General features: G+C 42.7%; 1 long non-coding RNA gene and 8 other non-coding genes across 9 annotated transcripts in view; all 9 read right to left on the minus strand.

The window, feature by feature from the left end:
* Positions 1 to 906: 906 nt before the first annotated feature.
* Positions 907 to 994, minus strand: trnay-gua. The gene is given in 2 exon segments: positions 907 to 942; positions 958 to 994. It is a non-coding gene; the product is annotated as a tRNA-Tyr (tRNA).
* A 427-nt stretch (positions 995 to 1,421) lies between these two features.
* trnay-gua lies at positions 1,422 to 1,509 on the minus strand. The gene is given in 2 exon segments: positions 1,422 to 1,457; positions 1,473 to 1,509. It is a non-coding gene; the product is annotated as a tRNA-Tyr (tRNA).
* Positions 1,510 to 5,684: 4,175 nt separating this feature from the next.
* On the minus strand, positions 5,685 to 5,772 carry trnay-gua. The gene is given in 2 exon segments: positions 5,685 to 5,720; positions 5,736 to 5,772. It is a non-coding gene; the product is annotated as a tRNA-Tyr (tRNA).
* A 1,161-nt stretch (positions 5,773 to 6,933) lies between these two features.
* Positions 6,934 to 7,021, minus strand: trnay-gua. Its single transcript is given in 2 exon segments — positions 6,934 to 6,969; positions 6,985 to 7,021. It is a non-coding gene; the product is annotated as a tRNA-Tyr (tRNA).
* A 1,162-nt stretch (positions 7,022 to 8,183) lies between these two features.
* On the minus strand, positions 8,184 to 8,271 carry trnay-gua. Its single transcript is given in 2 exon segments — positions 8,184 to 8,219; positions 8,235 to 8,271. It is a non-coding gene; the product is annotated as a tRNA-Tyr (tRNA).
* A 1,162-nt stretch (positions 8,272 to 9,433) lies between these two features.
* Positions 9,434 to 9,521, minus strand: trnay-gua. Its single transcript is given in 2 exon segments — positions 9,434 to 9,469; positions 9,485 to 9,521. It is a non-coding gene; the product is annotated as a tRNA-Tyr (tRNA).
* Positions 9,522 to 10,683: 1,162 nt separating this feature from the next.
* trnay-gua lies at positions 10,684 to 10,771 on the minus strand. Its single transcript is given in 2 exon segments — positions 10,684 to 10,719; positions 10,735 to 10,771. It is a non-coding gene; the product is annotated as a tRNA-Tyr (tRNA).
* Positions 10,772 to 11,933: 1,162 nt separating this feature from the next.
* trnay-gua lies at positions 11,934 to 12,021 on the minus strand. The gene is given in 2 exon segments: positions 11,934 to 11,969; positions 11,985 to 12,021. It is a non-coding gene; the product is annotated as a tRNA-Tyr (tRNA).
* Positions 12,022 to 13,625: 1,604 nt separating this feature from the next.
* Positions 13,626 to 15,057, minus strand: part of LOC124875875 — a 412,032-nt gene continuing 410,600 nt past the window's right edge. Inside the window, exons 2-3 of the long non-coding RNA XR_007040157.1 lie at positions 14,576 to 14,731; positions 13,626 to 14,410 (exon numbers count right to left, since the gene is read on the minus strand). This is a non-coding gene — a long non-coding RNA (uncharacterized LOC124875875). The remainder of the gene's footprint in view (positions 14,411 to 14,575; positions 14,732 to 15,057) is intronic.

A 15,057-nucleotide genomic window follows, 5' to 3' on the forward strand; every position in this document is an offset into this window, starting at 1 on the left:
AGTGAACCCGTCATTTGAATCAGGTGTGTTGAATTAGCTAAGAAAGTAGAAATATCGCCCGGCCCCTCTATAAAGCACATAGAAGGTCCACCATCCTTTCCTGACACGGAGACCAATGCTACTTTTCCTAAAGAAGTTGTAGAGAGGTTGTCAGAATGGAATGCCGTGACCCGGAGTCGAACCGGGGTTGCTGCGACCACAACGCAGAGTACTGACCACTATACGATCACAGCGCCTTATTGCTTGCTCAGTTGTTTGTGTGAGTGAGTCCTTCTTGACCTATCTTACTGAGACGTCTTTAATCCCTGACACTTATTGAAAGCACAAAACCATGATATCGGTTCTACACCTGTAGTGTATTATTTCAATCCTCTGAGGCTGTTGTCCTTCAATGATTTAGATAATTTCCTTCAGGGATACTGAAAAGAGTGATTAATAGGTAAGGCGTGTTGTCAAGCTGCGCAAAGGCCTTATGATGATCCTTTCATTTGAGTCAGGTGTACTAAAGCAGGAAAAGACCTCAGGCATGGAAGACACTGCACGCATTTCTCTACACAACATACAAGAAGTCCCATCCCTTTCTGCTACGCTGAGTAGTATTTCTTTAAGAACAAAGATTAGCGGGTTTCTTTAAAATGGCGTTCTGTAGCAGCGACTTTAACCGTGGTCGCTGCACTCACAACACAGAGATCCAAAACAGCTAGATCATTCCTCAGCAGAATCTGTTTAAACAAGCTGAACCTCCGGGGATTGACTTTAAACCATACTACAAAAAGTTATGAAGGTAAAAAGGTCAAGGTTTTACAAACACAAACATAGTCCTTTTGAACTCTGTGTAAAACATTGCCCTATGATGAGTGGTCATAAATTGCGCATTCTCCAGCCTTCAAGTCTGGGAAAAGTGACTCCTTCGAGCCAGAGTTGAACCAGCGACCTAAGGATGCCTGAGTTAACACCCTACAGTCCTCCGCTCTACCAACTGAGCTATCGAAGGCCACAAAGACAAGATGCACTCAGCATCCACCAAATGTATACAACCGACGTAGCTACGGCATATATTTCTCACAACCATTATGAACAAACCTTTTAACGTGACATTAGTCCCTGAATTTTACAGCCCTGAGGTGTCCAAATGAAGTCCTCAACAGCTGGTGCTCTTTAATATTTTACACATTTTCCTACTACACACAGGGGATTCAAAATTCTAGTGGTCAGCTAGATCATGCCTCAGCAGAATCTGTTTAAACAAGCTGAACCTCCGGGGATTGACTTTACACCATACTACAAAAAGTTATGAAGGTAAAAAGGTCAAGGTTTTACAAACACAAACATAGTCCTTTTGAACTCTGTGTAAAACATTGCCCTATGATGAGTGGTCATAAATTGCGCATTCTCCAGCCATCAAGTCTGGGAAAATTGACTCCTTCAAGCCGGAGTTGAACCAGCAACCTAAGGATGCCTTAGTTAACACCCTACAGTCCTCCGCTCTACCAACTGAGCTATCGAAGGCCACAAAGACAGGATGCACTCAGCATCCACCAAATGTATACAACCGACGTAGCTACGGCATATATTTCTCACACCCATTATGAACAAACCTTTTGACGTGACATTAGTCCCTGAATTTTACAGCCCTGAGGTGTCCAAATGAAGTCCTCAACAGCTGGTGCTCTTTAATATTTTACACATTTTCCTACTACACACAGGGGATTCAAAATTCTAAATTGTCACATTGCCTTCTTGACCAGTTCTGCAGGGGCCTTGCAGTGAACCCGTCATTTGAATCAGGTGTGTTGAATTAGCTAAGAAAGTAGAAATATCGCCTGGCCCCTCTATAAAGCACATAGAAGGTCCACCATCCTTTCCTGACACGCATACCAATGCTACTTTTCCTAAAGAAGTTGTAGAGAGGTTGTCAGAATGGAATGCCGTGACCCGGAGTCGAACCGGGTTTGCTGCGACCACAACGCAGAGTACTGACCACTATACGATCACAGCGCCTTATTGCTTGCTCAGTTGTTTGTGTGAGTGAGTCCTTCTTGACCTATCTTACTGAGACGTCTTTAATCCCTGACACTTATTGAAAGCACAAAACCATGATATCGGTTCTACACCTGTAGTGTATTATTTCAATCCTCTGAGGCTGTTGTCCTTCATTGATTTAGATAATTTCCTTCAGGGATACTGAAAAGAGTGATTAATAGGTAAGGCGTGTTGTCAAGCTGCGCAAAGGCTTTATGATGATCCTTTCATTTGAGTCAGGTGTACTAAAGCAGGAAAAGACCTCAGGCATGGAAGACACTGCACGCATTTCTCTACACAACATACAAGAAGTCCCATCCCTTTCTGCTACGCTGAGTAGTATTTCTTTAAGAACAAAGATTAGCGGGTTTCTTTAAAATGGCGTTCTGTAGCAGCGACTTTAACCGTGGTCGCTGCACTCACAACACAGAGATCCAAAACAGCTAGATCATTCCTCAGCAGAATCTGTTTAAACAAGCTGAACCTCCGGGGATTGACTTTAAACCATACTACAAAAAGTTATGAAGGTAAAAAGGTCAAGGTTTTACAAACACAAACATAGTCCTTTTGAACTCTGTGTAAAACATTGCCCTATGATGAGTGGTCATAAATTGCGCATTCTCCAGCCTTCAAGTCTGGGAAAAGTGACTCCTTCAAGCCAGAGTTGAACCAGCGACCTAAGGATGCCTGAATTAACGCACTACAGTCCTCCTCTCTACCAACTGAGATATCGAACGCCACAAAGACAAGATGCACTCAGCATCCACCAAATGTATACAACCGACGTAGCTACGGCATATATTTCTCACAACCATTATGAACAAACCTTTTAACGTGACATTAGTCCCTGAATTTTACAGCCCTGAGGTGTCCAAATGAAGTCCTCAACAGCTGGTGCTCTTTAATATTTTACACATTTTCCTACTACACAGGGGATTCAAAATTCTAGTGGTCAGCTAGATCATGCCTCAGCAGAATCTGTTTAAACAAGCTGAACCTCCGGGGATTGACTTTACACCATACTACAAAAAGTTATGAAGGTAAAAAGGTCAAGGTTTTACAAACACAAACATAGTCCTTTTGAACTCTGTGTAAAACATTGCCCTATGATGAGTGGTCATAAATTGCACATTCTCCAGCCTTCAAGTCTGGGAAAATTGACTCCTTTGACCCGGAGTTGAACGAGCGACCTAAGGATGCCTGAGTTAACACCCTACAGTCCTCCTCTCTACCAACTGAGCTATCGAAGGCCACAAAGACAAGATGCACTCAGCATCCACCAAATGTATACAACCGACGTAGCTACGGCATATATTTCTCACACCCATTATGAACAAACCTTTTGACGTGACATTAGTCGCTGAATTTTACAGCCCTGAGGTGTCCAAATGAAGTCCTCAACAGCTGGTGCTTTATAATATTTTACACATTTTCCTACTACACACAGGGGATTCAAAATTCTAAATTGTCACATTGCCTTCTTGACCAGTTCTGCAGGGGCCTTGCAGTGAACCCGTCATTTGAATCAGGTGTGTTGAATTAGCTAAGAAAGTAGAAATATCGCCCGGCCCCTCTATAAAGCACATAGAAGGTCCACCATCCTTTCCTGACACGGAGACCAATGCTACTTTTCCTAAAGAAGTTGTAGAGAGGTTGTCAGAATGGAATGCCGTGACCCGGAGTCGAACCGGGGTTGCTGCGACCACAACGCAGAGTACTGACCACTATACGATCACAGCGCCTTATTGCTTGCTCAGTTGTTTGTGTGAGTGAGTCCTTCTTGACCTATCTTACTGAGACGTCTTTAATCCCTGACACTTATTGAAAGCACAAAACCATGATATCGGTTCTACACCTGTAGTGTATTATTTCAATCCTCTGAGGCTGTTGTCCTTCATTGATTTAGATAATTTCCTTCAGGGATACTGAAAAGAGTGATTAATAGATAAGGCGTGTTGTCAAGCTGCGCAAAGGCCTTATGATGATCCTTTCATTTGAGTCAGGTGTACTAAAGCGGGAAAAGACCTCAGGCATGGAAGACACTGCACGCATTTCTCTACACAACATACAAGACGTCCCATCCCTTTCTGCTACGCTGAGTAGTATTACTTTAAGAACAAAGATTAGCGGGTTTCTTTAAAATGGCGTTCTGTAGCAGCGACTTTAACCGTGGTCGCTGCACTCACAACACAGAGATCCAAAACAGCTAGATCATGCCTCAGCAGAATCTGTTTAAACAAGCTGAACCTCCGGGGATTGACTTTACACCATACTACAAAAAGTTATGAAGGTAAAAAGGTCAAGGTTTTACAAACACAAACATAGTCCTTTTGAACTCTGTGTAAAACATTGCCCTATGATGAGTGGTCATAAATTGCGCATTCTCCAGCCTTCAAGTCTGGGAAAAGTGACTCCTTTGACCCGGAGTTGAACCAGCGACCTAAGGATGCCTGAGTTAACGCCCTACATTCCTCCTCTCTACCAACTGAGCTATCGAAGGCCACAAAGACAAGTTGCAATCAGCATCCACCAAATGTATACAACCGACGTAGCTATGACATATATTTCTCACAACCATTATGAACAAACCTTTTGACGTGACATTAGTCCCTGAATTTTACAGCCCTGAGGTGTCCAAATGAAGTCCTCAACAGCTGGTGCTCTTTAATATTTTACACATTTTCCTACTACACACAGGGGATTCAAAATTCTAAATTGTCACATTGCCTTCTTGACCAGTTCTGCAGGGGCCTTGCAGTGAACCCGTCATTTGAATCAGGTGTGTTGAATTAGCTAAGAAAGTAGAAATATCGCCCGGCCCCTCTATAAAGCACATAGAAGGTCCACCATCCTTTCCTGACACGCATACCAATGCTACGTTTCCTAAAGAAGTTGTAGAGAGGTTGTCAGAATGGAATGCCGTGACCCGGAGTCGAACCGGGGTTGCTGCGATCACAACGCAGAGTACTGACCACTATACGATCACAGCGCCTTATTGCTTGCTCAGTTGTTTGTGTGAGTGAGTCCTTCTTGACCTATCTTACTGAGACGTCTTTAATCCCTGACACTTATTGAAAGCACAAAACCATGATATCGGTTCTACACCTGTAGTGTATTATTTCAATCCTCTGAGGCTGTTGTCCTTCATTGATTTAGATAATTTCCTTCAGGGATACTGAAAAGAGTGATTAATAGATAAGGCGTGTTGTCAAGCTGCGCAAAGGCTTTATGATGATCCTTTCATTTGAGTCAGGTGTACTAAAGCAGGAAAAGACCTCAGGCATGGAAGACACTGCACGCATTTCTCTACACAACATACAAGAAGTCCCATCCCTTTCTGCTACGCTGAGTAGTATTTCTTTAAGAACAAAGATTAGCGGGTTTCTTTAAAATGGCGTTCTGTCGCAGCGACTTTAACCGTGGTCGCTGCACTCACAACACAGAGATCCAAAACAGCTAGATCATTCCTCAGCAGAATCTGTTTAAACAAGCTGAACCTCCGGGGATTGACTTTACACCATACTATAAAAAGTTATGAAGGTAAAAAGGTCAAGGTTTTACAAACACAAACATAGTCCTTTTGAACTCTGTGTAAAACATTGCCCTATGATGAGTGGTCATAAATTGCGCATTCTCCAGCCTTCAAGTCTGGGAAAAGTGACTCCTTCGAGCCGGAGTTGAACCAGCGACCTAAGGATGCCTGAGTTAACGCCCTACAGTCCTCCGCTCTACCAACTGAGCTATCGAAGGCCACAAAGACAAGATGCACTCAGCATCCACCAAATGTATACAACCGACGTAGCTACGGCATATATTTCTCACACCCATTATGAACAAACCTTTTGACGTGACATTAGTCCCTGAATTTTACAGCCCTGAGGTGTCCAAATGAAGTCCTCAACAGCTGGTGCTTTTAATATTTTACACATTTTCCTACTACACACAGGGGATTCAAAATTCTAAATTGTCACATTGCCTTCTTGACCAGTTCTGCAGGGGCCTTGCAGTGAACCCGTCATTTGAATCAGGTGTGTTGAATTAGCTAAGAAAGTAGAAATATCGCCCGGCCCCTCTATAAAGCACATAGAAGGTCCACCATCCTTTCCTGACACGGAGACCAATGCTACTTTTCCTAAAGAAGTTGTAGAGAGGTTGTCAGAATGGAATGCCGTGACCCGGAGTCGAACCGGGGTTGCTGCGACCACAACGCAGAGTACTGACCACTATACGATCACAGCGCCTTATTGCTTGCTCAGTTGTTTGTGTGAGTGAGTCCTTCTTGACCTATCTTACTGAGACGTCTTTAATCCCTGACACTTATTGAAAGCACAAAACCATGATATCGGTTCTACACCTGTAGTGTATTATTTCAATCCTCTGAGGCTGTTGTCCTTCATTGATTTAGATAATTTCCTTCAGGGATACTGAAAAGAGTGATTAATAGATAAGGCGTGTTGTCAAGCTGCGCAAAGGCCTTATGATGATCCTTTCATTTGAGTCAGGTGTACTAAAGCGGGAAAAGACCTCAGGCATGGAAGACACTGCACGCATTTCTCTACACAACATACAAGACGTCCCATCCCTTTCTGCTACGCTGAGTAGTATTACTTTAAGAACAAAGATTAGCGGGTTTTTTTAAAATGGCGTTCTGTAGCAGCGACTTTAACCGTGGTCGCTGCACTCACAACACAGAGATCCAAAACAGCTAGATCATTCCTCAGCAGAATCTGTTTAAACAAGCTGAACCTCCGGGGATTGACTTTACACCATACTACAAAAAGTTATGAAGGTAAAAAGGTCAAGGTTTTACAAACACAAACATAGTCCTTTTGAACTCTGTGTAAAACATTGCCCTATGATGAGTGGTCATAAATTGCGCATTCTCCAGCCTTCAAGTCTGGGAAAAGTGACTCCTTCGAGCCGGAGTTGAACCAGCGACCTAAGGATGCCTGAGTTAACGCCCTACAGTCCTCCGCTCTACCAACTGAGCTATCGAAGGCCACAAAGACAAGATGCACTCAGCATCCACCAAATGTATACAACCGACGTAGCTACGGCATATATTTCTCACACCCATTATGAACAAACCTTTTGACGTGACATTAGTCCCTGAATTTTACAGCCCTGAGGTGTCCAAATGAAGTCCTCAACAGCTGGTGCTCTTTAATATTTTACACATTTTCCTACTACACACAGGGGATTCAAAATTCTAAATTGTCACATTGCCTTCTTGACCAGTTCTGCAGGGGCCTTGCAGTGAACCCGTCATTTGAATCAGGTGTGTTGAATTAGCTAAGAAAGTAGAAATATCGCCCGGCCCCTCTATAAAGCACATAGAAGGTCCACCATCCTTTCCTGACACGGAGACCAATGCTACTTTTCCTAAAGAAGTTGTAGAGAGGTTGTCAGAATGGAATGCCGTGACCCGGAGTCGAACCGGGGTTGCTGCGACCACAACGCAGAGTACTGACCACTATACGATCACAGCACCTTATTGCTTGCTCAGTTGTTTGTGTGAGTGAGTCCTTCTTGACCTATCTTACTGAGACGTCTTTAATCCCTGACACTTATTGAAAGCACAAAACCATGATATCGGTTCTACACCTGTAGTGTATTATTTCAATCCTCTGAGGCTGTTGTCCTTCATTGATTTAGATAATTTCCTTCAGGGATACTGAAAAGAGTGATTAATAGATAAGGCGTGTTGTCAAGCTGCGCAAAGGCCTTATGATGATCCTTTCATTTGAGTCAGGTGTACTAAAGCGGGAAAAGACCTCAGGCATGGAAGACACTGCACGCATTTCTCTACACAACATACAAGACGTCCCATCCCTTTCTGCTACGCTGAGTAGTATTACTTTAAGAACAAAGATTAGCGGGTTTTTTTAAAATGGCGTTCTGTAGCAGCGACTTTAACCGTGGTCGCTGCACTCACAACACAGAGATCCAAAACAGCTAGATCATTCCTCAGCAGAATCTGTTTAAACAAGCTGAACCTCCGGGGATTGACTTTACACCATACTACAAAAAGTTATGAAGGTAAAAAGGTCAAGGTTTTACAAACACAAACATAGTCCTTTTGAACTCTGTGTAAAACATTGCCCTATGATGAGTGGTCATAAATTGCGCATTCTCCAGCCTTCAAGTCTGGGAAAAGTGACTCCTTCGAGCCGGAGTTGAACCAGCGACCTAAGGATGCCTGAGTTAACGCCCTACAGTCCTCCGCTCTACCAACTGAGCTATCGAAGGCCACAAAGACAAGATGCACTCAGCATCCACCAAATGTATACAACCGACGTAGCTACGGCATATATTTCTCACACCCATTATGAACAAACCTTTTGACGTGACATTAGTCCCTGAATTTTACAGCCCTGAGGTGTCCAAATGAAGTCCTCAACAGCTGGTGCTTTTTAATATTTTACACATTTTCCTACTACACACAGGGGATTCAAAATTCTAAATTGTCACATTGCCTTCTTGACCAGTTCTGCAGGGGCCTTGCAGTGAACCCGTCATTTGAATCAGGTGTGTTGAATTAGCTAAGAAAGTAGAAATATCGCCCGGCCCCTCTATAAAGCACATAGAAGGTCCACCATCCTTTCCTGACACGGAGACCAATGCTACTTTTCCTAAAGAAGTTGTAGAGAGGTTGTCAGAATGGAATGCCGTGACCCGGAGTCGAACCGGGGTTGCTGCGACCACAACGCAGAGTACTGACCACTATACAATCACAGCGCCTTATTGCTTGCTCAGTTGTTTGTGTGAGTGAGTCCTTCTTGACCTATCTTACTGAGACGTCTTTAATCCCTGACACTTATTGAAAGCACAAAACCATGATATCGGTTCTACACCTGTAGTGTATTATTTCAATCCTCTGAGGCTGTTGTCCTTCATTGATTTAGATAATTTCCTTCAGGGATACTGAAAAGAGTGATTAATAGATAAGGCGTGTTGTCAAGCTGCGCAAAGGCCTTATGATGATCCTTTCATTTGAGTCAGGTGTACTAAAGCGGGAAAAGACCTCAGGCATGGAAGACACTGCACGCATTTCTCTACACAACATACAAGACGTCCCATCCCTTTCTGCTACGCTGAGTAGTATTACTTTAAGAACAAAGATTAGCGGGTTTTTTTAAAATGGCGTTCTGTAGCAGCGACTTTAACCGTGGTCGCTGCACTCACAACACAGAGATCCAAAACAGCTAGATCATTCCTCAGCAGAATCTGTTTAAACAAGCTGAACCTCCGGGGATTGACTTTACACCATACTACAAAAAGTTATGAAGGTAAAAAGGTCAAGGTTTTACAAACACAAACATAGTCCTTTTGAACTCTGTGTAAAACATTGCCCTATGATGAGTGGTCATAAATTGCGCATTCTCCAGCCTTCAAGTCTGGGAAAAGTGACTCCTTCGAGCTGGAGTTGAACCAGCGACCTAAGGATGCCTGAGTTAACGCCCTACAGTCCTCCGCTCTACCAACTGAGCTATCGAAGGCCACAAAGACAAGATGCACTCAGCATCCACCAAATGTATACAACCGACGTAGCTACGGCATATATTTCTCACACCCATTATGAACAAACCTTTTGACGTGACATTAGTCCCTGAATTTTACAGCCCTGAGGTGTCCAAATGAAGTCCTCAACAGCTGGTGCTCTTTAATATTTTACACATTTTCCTACTACACACAGGGGATTCAAAATTCTAAATTGTCACATTGCCTTCTTGACCAGTTCTGCAGGGGCCTTGCAGTGAACCCGTCATTTGAATCAGGTGTGTTGAATTAGCTAAGAAAGTAGAAATATCGCCCGGCCCCTCTATAAAGCACATAGAAGGTCCACCATCCTTTCCTGACACGCATACCAATGCTACTTTTCCTAAAGAAGTTGTAGAGAGGTTGTCAGAATGGAATGCCGTGACCCGGAGTCGAACCGGGGTTGCTGCGACCACAACGCAGAGTACTGACCACTATACGATCACAGCGCCTTATTGCTTGCTCAGTTGTTTGTGTGAGTGAGTCCTTCTTGACCTATCTTACTGAGACGTCTTTAATCCCTGACACTTATTGAAAGCACAAAACCATGATATCGGTTCTACACCTGTAGTGTATTATTTCAATCCTCTGAGGCTGTTGTCCTTCATTGATTTAGATAATTTCCTTCAGGGATACTGAAAAGAGTGATTAATAGATAAGGCGTGTTGTCAAGCTGCGCAAAGGCCTTATGATGATCCTTTCATTTGAGTCAGGTGTACTAAAGCGGGAAAAGACCTCAGGCATGGAAGACACTGCACGCATTTCTCTACACAACATACAAGACGTCCCATCCCTTTCTGCTACGCTGAGTAGTATTACTTTAAGAACAAAGATTAGCGGGTTTTTTTAAAATGGCGTTCTGTAGCAGCGACTTTAACCGTGGTCGCTGCACTCACAACACAGAGATCCAAAACAGCTAGATCATTCCTCAGCAGAATCTGTTTAAACAAGCTGAACCTCCGGGGATTGACTTTACACCATACTACAAAAAGTTATGAAGGTAAAAAGGTCAAGGTTTTACAAACACAAACATAGTCCTTTTGAACTCTGTGTAAAACATTGCCCTATGATGAGTGGTCATAAATTGCGCATTCTCCAGCCTTCAAGTCTGGGAAAAGTGACTCCTTTGAGCCGGAGTTGAACCAGCGACCTAAGGATGCCTGAGTTAACGCCCTACAGTCCTCCGCTCTACCAACTGAGCTATCGAAGGCCACAAAGACAGGATGCACTCAGCATCCACCAAATGTATACAACCAACGTAGCTATGGCATATATTTCTCACACCCATTATGAACAAACCTTTTGACGTGACATTAGTCGCTGAATTTTACAGCCCTGAGGTGTCCAAATGAAGTCCTCAACAGCTGGTGCTTTTTAATATTTTACACATTTTCCTACTACACACAGGGGATTCAAAATTCTAAATTGTCACATTGCATTCTTGACCAGTTCTGCAGGGGCCTTGCAGTGAACCCGTCATTTGAATCAGGTGTGTTGAATTAGCTAAGAAAGTAGAAATATCGCCCGGCCCCTCTATAAAGCACATAGAAGGTCCACCATCCTTTCCTGACACGCATACCAATGCTACTTTTCCTAAAGAAGTTGTAGAGAGGTTGTCAGAATGGAATGCCGTGACCCGGAGTCGAACCGGGGTTGCTGCGATCACAACGCAGAGTACTGACCACTATACGATCACAGCGCCTTATTGCTTGCTCAGTTGTTTGTGTGAGTGAGTCCTTCTTGACCTATCTTACTGAGACGTCTTTAATCCCTGACACTTATTGAAAGCACAAAACCATGATATCGGTTCTACACCTGTAGTGTATTATTTCAATCCTCTGAGGCTGTTGTCCTTCATTGATTTAGATAATTTCCTTCAGGGATACTGAAAAGAGTGATTAATAGGTAAGGCGTGTTGTCAAGCTGCGCAAAGGCTTTATGATGATCCTTTCATTTGAGTCAGGTGTACTAAAGCGGGAAAAGACCTCAGGCATGGAAGACACTGCACGCATTTCTCTACACAACATACAAGACGTCCCATCCCTTTCTGCTACGCTGAGTAGTATTACTTTAAGAACAAAGATTAGCGGGTTTTTTTAAAATGGCGTTCTGTAGCAGCGACTTTAACCGTGGTCGCTGCACTCACAACACAGAGATCCAAAACAGCTAGATCATTCCTCAGCAGAATCTGTTTAAACAAGCTGAACCTCCGGGGATTGACTTTACACCATACTACAAAAAGTTATGAAGGTAAAAAGGTCAAGGTTTTACAAACACAAACATAGTCCTTTTGAACTCTGTGTAAAACATTGCCCTATGATGAGTGGTCATAAATTGCGCATTCTCCAGCCTTCAAGTCTGGGAAAAGTGACTCCTTCGAGCCGGAGTTGAACCAGCGACCTAAGGATGCCTGAGTTAACGCCCTACAGTCCTCCGCTCTACCAACTGAGCTATCGAAGGCCACAAAGACAAGATGCACTCAGCATCCACCAAATGTATACAACCGACGTAGCTACAGCATATATTTCTCACACCCATTATGAACAAACCTTTTGACGTGACATTAGTCGCTGAATTTTACAGCCCTGAGGTGTCCAAATGAAGTCCTCAACAGCTGGTGCTCTTTAATATTTTACACATTTTCCTACTACACACAGGGGATTCAAAATTCTAAATTGTCACATTGCCTTCTTGACCAGTTCTGCAGGGGCCTTGCAGTGAACCCGTCATTTGAATCAGGTGTGTTGAATTAGCTAAGAAAGTAGAAATATCGCCCGGCCCCTCTATAAAGCACATAGAAGGTCCACCATCCTTTCCTGACACGCATACCAATGCTACGTTTCCTAAAGAAGTTGTAGAGAGGTTGTCAGAATGGAATGCCGTGACCCGGAGTCAAACCGGGGTTGCTGCGATCACAACGCAGAGTACTGACCACTATACGATCACAGCGCCTTATTGCTTGCTCAGTTGTTTGTGTGAGTGAGTCCTTCTTGACCTATCTTACTGAGACGTCTTTAATCCTTGACACTTATTGAAAGCACAAAACCATGATATCGGTTCTACATCTGTAGTGTATTATTTCAATCCTCTGAGGCTGTTGTCCTTCATTGATTTAGATAATTTCCTTCAGGGATACAGGTGACTGAAAACAGTGATTAATAGGTAAGGCGTGTTGTCAAGCTGCGCAAAGGCCTTATGATGATCCTTTCATTTGAGTCAGGTGTACTAAAGCATTGCCTTCTTGACCAGTTCTGCAGGGGCCTTGCAGTGAACCCGTCATTTGAATCAGGTGTGTTTAATTAGCTTAGAAAGTAGAAATATCGCCCGGCCCCTCTATAAAGCACGTAAGGACCACCATCCTTTCCTGACAGCCCTGTGGTGTCCAAGTGAAGTCCTCAACAGAATCAGAATCAGCTTTATTGCCAAGTTTGTACATACAGGTCCTTTTCAAAATATTAGCATATTGTGATAAAGTTCATTATTTTCCATAATGTCATGATGAAAATTTAACATTCATATATTTTAGATTCATTGCACACTAACTGAAATATTTCAGGTCTTTTATTGTCTTAATACGGATGATTTTGGCAAACAGCTCATGAAAACCCAAAATTCCTATTTCACAAAATTAGCATATTTCATCTGACCAATAAAAGAAAAGTGTTTTTAATACAAAAAACGTCAACCTTCAAATAATCATGTACAGTTATGCACTCAATACTTGGTCGGGAATCCTTTTGCAGAAATGACTGCTTTAATGAGGCGTGGCATGGAGGCAATCAGCCTGTGGCACTGCTGAGGTCTTATGGAGGCCCAGGATGCTTCGATAGCGGCCTTTAGCTCATCCAGAACGTTGGGTCTTGAGTCTCTCAACGTTCTCTTCACAATATCCCACAGATTCTCTATGGGGTTCAGGTCAGGAGAGTTGGCAGGCCAATTGAGCACAGTGATACCATGGTCAGTAAACCATTTACCAGTGGTTTTGGCACTGTGAGCAGGTGCCAGGTCGTGCTGAAAAATGAAATCTTCATCTCCATAAAGCTTTTCAGCAGATGGAAGCATGAAGTGCTCCAAAATCTCCTGATAGCTAGCTGCATTGACCCTGCTCTTGATAAAACACAGTGTTGCAGTACATATGTTTAGAACAATGTATATAAACAGGAGCATTCCCAAAACTTTTGAGAAAGAGAGAGATAATAGTCAAAATGATCAGTGATTTAAAGGTAGCAGAATACTACTGCTCAATACTATGTTAATACTATAACTAAGGAAAGCAGGGAAGGGGATCTCTTCTGTACAGTGCTTTTCACAAGACATCCCAAAGTGCTTCACCAGGGTGAGGGGATTTTATTCATTCACTCAGTGGTGGTTGTCAGCATGTAGCCACAGTTGTCCTTAGAGGTGGAGTGACAGAAACACAGTTGCAAAAGCATGCGCCAATGGACCCTCCAATCACCAACAACCACTCACACACTTCATTCAAAATGAAGAATCAATAAGAACCCATTTCATGCAAATGATGTGACCGATTAAGAGGTTTTTTGTTGTGTTTTTTATTATATTAGTGATGAAGTTAGTTTAAACCTTATGACCTTCTTTTACCTGCTAATCTTTTTCCTCTGCTGTGGAACAGACCTGTTGCCCAACCAGCCCAGAAATAAACAACAAATACTCCAAGAATACATTATGAGAAAGAAATGCATCTTTACACTGTATGCATACTGCATCAACTGTAGTTAAAAAAGGCCAAAATTTGGCTTACCTTAGGAAGATGAAACCCACACAAACACCCTTGTGGCTGGGAGAAAAGTATCTGGTGGCCTCTCAGCAGTAGTGGGCACTTCTCTATCTGTAAACAGAGCACAAGATGAACTTGACTACGTCTAAATATACAGTCGGTCTTAAAACATAATTTGTCGTTTTATGCTCATACATGTGTGATGTACAATATGTCAACCATTTGTAAATTAGATTAAAAATAAAATGTATTTCTTTGGATTATTTTCTAACATACCTTCTGATACAGAGTGTACCACTTCTGTTGCCTTGTGGCAGGTCGGTTACCTGCATCTGATGGCCAGACACCAGTGGAGGCAAAAGACCTCAGTCTAGAGAACCACTCGTTATCATCCATAGCCTTGTGGCTTTTGGAGTTTTGTTTAGACATTTTCTGTAATGACAGATAAGCAATTTTATTCATATTGCATTTACATAAACTCATCACAGCAAGTACCCAAAAGGGTGGATTACAAAGACATGTATGCAACACAATATAAAACACCTATTCATACTAACAGCCAGGGCTTGATATCAGCACTCAAATAAAATAAAAATAAACACATATCCTTATAGATTCTATGGTGTTTCCCTATAAAATAAATAATTTTCTTTTTACTCTTGGATAAACATGGTAGCAACACATGCTAAGTTGTATTTGTTGAGATGGTAAAGCATTACATTTGTTTTAGATTGCATTATGAAGCTTACCACTGACAC

Source organism: Girardinichthys multiradiatus, chromosome 11 (assembly GCF_021462225.1).
Source record: "Girardinichthys multiradiatus isolate DD_20200921_A chromosome 11, DD_fGirMul_XY1, whole genome shotgun sequence".
Classification (NCBI taxonomy): Eukaryota; Metazoa; Chordata; class Actinopteri; order Cyprinodontiformes; family Goodeidae; genus Girardinichthys; species Girardinichthys multiradiatus.